This window comes from Sturnira hondurensis, unplaced genomic scaffold, assembly GCF_014824575.4.
Source record: "Sturnira hondurensis isolate 20B ecotype Veracruz unplaced genomic scaffold, ASM1482457v3 Scaffold0015509, whole genome shotgun sequence".
Lineage (NCBI taxonomy): Eukaryota > Metazoa > Chordata > Mammalia > Chiroptera > Phyllostomidae > Sturnira > Sturnira hondurensis.
The window spans coordinates 7,280,185-7,283,747 of NW_028088140.1; the positions used below are offsets into that span (position 1 = coordinate 7,280,185).

Sequence of the window (3,563 nt, forward strand, 5' to 3'; positions counted from 1 at the left end):
ACCTGTGCCTGCCCTGCGGTCGCCCGCAGCTCTGAGCCGGAGAAGGCTGAAGTTGAGCGTTGCGGTAGACCTTTTGGGTAACCAAGTTTGATGAGCAAGAGAGATTGTTGGAGAACTGAGGTGGGAGTTCTCGCCACCTTAAAAGTACTTCTGTTCTCCCCGTTATACGGGAGCGTGGCCCACTGGTGTTTTATCCTACTCTTTAGAGCCTGTGATTACCTTAGGCAAGTGCTGAGCATTATAAACCTTCTGAGGGATGGGGCCGGGGGTGGAGGGGTAAGGTGAGAGTTAAGAGTGGGAAGCAGCAGATCAACCCAGGGCGGGAGGCAGGACCGCTTCGTAGAGCAGAGGTGGTCTAGTTTTCTCCAGGTGAAGCAGTCCAGCTTCACCAGCAGTCCACCCCTGGGGGTGGGGGGCGGGGGGGCTGCACCCCGTACTACTACAGAACCCCCAAGTCTTCCCCGCAAACCTTTGCCTGCAGAGCTTCCTCTTCACAAAGGGCCTTCCCACCCGCGCCCCAACTTCTCCGAACAGCAGGGATAGCCCATCCCCAGCAGCTAGTGCTTCTGGGAAAAAGGTGAGGGAGGGGGATTAGATTCCTCCTGACCATGGAGACACTGCAGCCCAGGAAACACAGGATCCAGACTCTCGAGAACAAGGATGGCACGAGAAGTGAGGGCGTTCCGAAAGGAAATCTGGCCTTTCCCTATTTGGCTCCTACTACTGAACAAAGTAAATCAAATAGCACAAAATTCAAGTCCACCTGAATTCGATGTAAAAAAAAAATCCCTTGTTTACAAAATAATGGTTTGAAACGCACACAAGAATGCTTGCGTTTTCAAACCCGGCTGTGACAGGTAAGCAGACAGACAGCAGAGCGATACAAAGGCTTGTGCTGGGTAAACACTCCTGACTGTCTGGGCTTTTACGTTGCCTGGATGCCAGTAATTCTGGCACATCCCCACTTATCACCACTGTCAAAGAAATACTGTTGTAATTTTCTGACAGTGACGGAGTATCAGCGGCACTATGGAGACCAAATATTAAACCGGCTAAGTATGTTTATGGCCTAATAAATAAAAACGTTTTCTCTGCATTTCTCTTTGATGCCTACCAGCACAGAGAAAAGGAGGGGAGACACACGTTAGGAGGGAAAGTAAAGGAAGGAAACTAAGGAAGCCTGCTAACTCATTTTACTCTAACTTATATCTGCATACAGCGGGGTTTTCCCTTCCTTGATACAAAGCTCTACAGATTGGTTTTTGATGTTTTGCCCTTGGGTAAATAATTTTTTTTCCTTTTAAATATGGAACGCTTCACGAATTTGCGTGTCATCCTTGCGCAGGGGCCATGCTAATCTTCTCTGTATCGTTCCAATTCTAGTATATGTGCTGCCGAAGCGAGCACGGTAAATAATTTTATTAAGTGTGCTTACTTATGCACCATGGGCTTTAGCTGTTCTCACTTTAAATCCACAGAACCCTGTGAAGTGAGTACTATGATTCTATAGTTTTTCAGAGATAGATCCTAAGGCTCAGAGAGGGTAGGTAATTTGCCCAAGTTCACACAGCTTGTTAGTGGCACAACCAGAATTTGAACTCAGACAGTCTGTCTCCAGGGTTCACCTACTTCATCGCCATGCTTTGCTGCACTTCTGTGCTCTGCTCAGTATAAAAGGCACAGCAGTGGAAAGGTGTTACTCAAAGTGGAAACGAACTCTTTTCATAGCTCGAACTAGTAGCTTCCCATCTCTGGACATTAGCATCTTCATTGGACTATATAAGATGTGTTAAGGACCTGCCTGGAAGTAAGGGTCTTGCTTTTGAGTATTGCCACGTGAATATGCAGTGCTCAGCATTGTGGGGAATCTTAGTAACTTCATTGCTTGTGTAATATCTTACCACAGCCCCTTGTGTTACACAGCTTATCCTGTTTCTACAACACTGCCTGGCTCTCCTCCTTTTTATAAACATTCTTTTGCTTTGCAAATGTAATATATAATCCAATTAATGTTAATTTTTTACTAAACTTGAATAAGGCCCCCTAGTGTGAAGGGGACACATATACTTAAGTAATTGTTAGGATGACCTTCAAGTTTTAGTTGGCCCAAAATGATTTTTAAACCTCCTTCAGAAACCAAGACTATCTTCAGCTGTACCAAGTAAATGACAGCACATCAGATGCCAATAGAACACAGAGTGCTGTCTGTGGAGACCCCCGTGTTTGCAATGCCACCATTAACTAACCCGAAGAACCAATTTAAAGGTGAAACTAGACTGAATCAGATTTCCTCTTCTTGAGCAGGGAGGGTGAAGAGGGGGGTCTTTTTTTCTTTCATATATTCAAAGGAACTTCAAAGTGTTTTAATAATGAGTTATATCTTTATTTCCTATTATCACACCTGCATTAGCCTTCTAAACTTGAGACATAGTATTTCTGTTTCCTTGAAAACCACCAAAATTTGAGAACAGGGTGTATTTCCCCTTTTTTCTTAATTGTATAACAGCATCTCCACCAGTTGAAAACAACGCTGAGATTCAGCCTCTTGATCTGCAGGCCAGAGTCACAGGCTGCCATCTGGAGTACAGCAGGGAATGCACCAGGGTCCGAGGGCAGCCTAACTTCTTCCATTAATTATTAATGTAGACAGACATTTGATATGAAACTGAGCAAAAATGAACCAGTTTACAATTTCACATACATTTTAGCAGGCGAGAAGTGAATAATTTAGTCACTTTTGTAGATAAGAAATGTTACCAGTCAGCATAACTTCTTACCAGTCTATCATTCTCCATTTGGAAATGCAGTGGTGATGAGATACTGTTTCTCTTTGTCATGTTCCTAAGTTAGAACCCTTCACAAGGCATCTGTTAGTTACCTACTATGGGGACCAACATTATTGTTTGAATCAATTTCTATTTCCCTGAACAGATTAAGAGTTATATCATGGAAGCAGAATGGTCTCAACTGTACAGTGCCTGAGCACTTTGTATATCCCAGGCACCGTGACAAGCAACTTTACGTGTATCTGTCTGTTTCATCCTTGCAAAACTGTTGCATCCTTACCAGATATTTATCATCTCCATTCAATACATTAGGAAACTAAGATTTAACACTTTCAAAATGAAATGCTTTCAAAAGGTTGCATGGCTGATACATGGAGCAGATTTAACCCTAGTTTGTCTTACTGCAGAACCTATGAGATTAACCGTGACAGGGGGGTATTAATGTATCACAAACTGCTCTCTCTGGACCTGCTCTCTGGAACTTCTTCAAAGTGTGACAATGTGAGCCAAGAAGTTTATGTCCAGTAAAACTGACTTTCAAATATTTAAACTAGAAGAGAATGGAGTTAAATAAGAAAGGATTCTCAAAGAAGATGACTTCCAAGCTTTAAAAAAGCGATACAAGATTTGAATTAAGAGTGAAGAATATTCTTGATAGAGGACATCAGAATGACCAACAATATGGAAACGATGATGGTAAAAATGCAATCACAGAATCAGCTCAAATGGTCCTAACAAGATACTGAGTTGCCTTTTAAAGACAACAGACCCAAACTG

At 42.9% G+C, this 3,563-nt stretch overlaps 1 non-coding gene across 1 annotated transcript; it reads right to left on the reverse strand.

Annotated features, from left to right (window-relative positions):
- Window positions 1-1,300: 1,300 nt before the first annotated feature.
- Window positions 1,301-1,407, reverse strand: LOC119000037 (U6 spliceosomal RNA). The gene has a single exon (XR_005069228.1). It is a non-coding gene; the product is annotated as a U6 spliceosomal RNA (small nuclear RNA).
- Window positions 1,408-3,563: the final 2,156 nt, after the last annotated feature.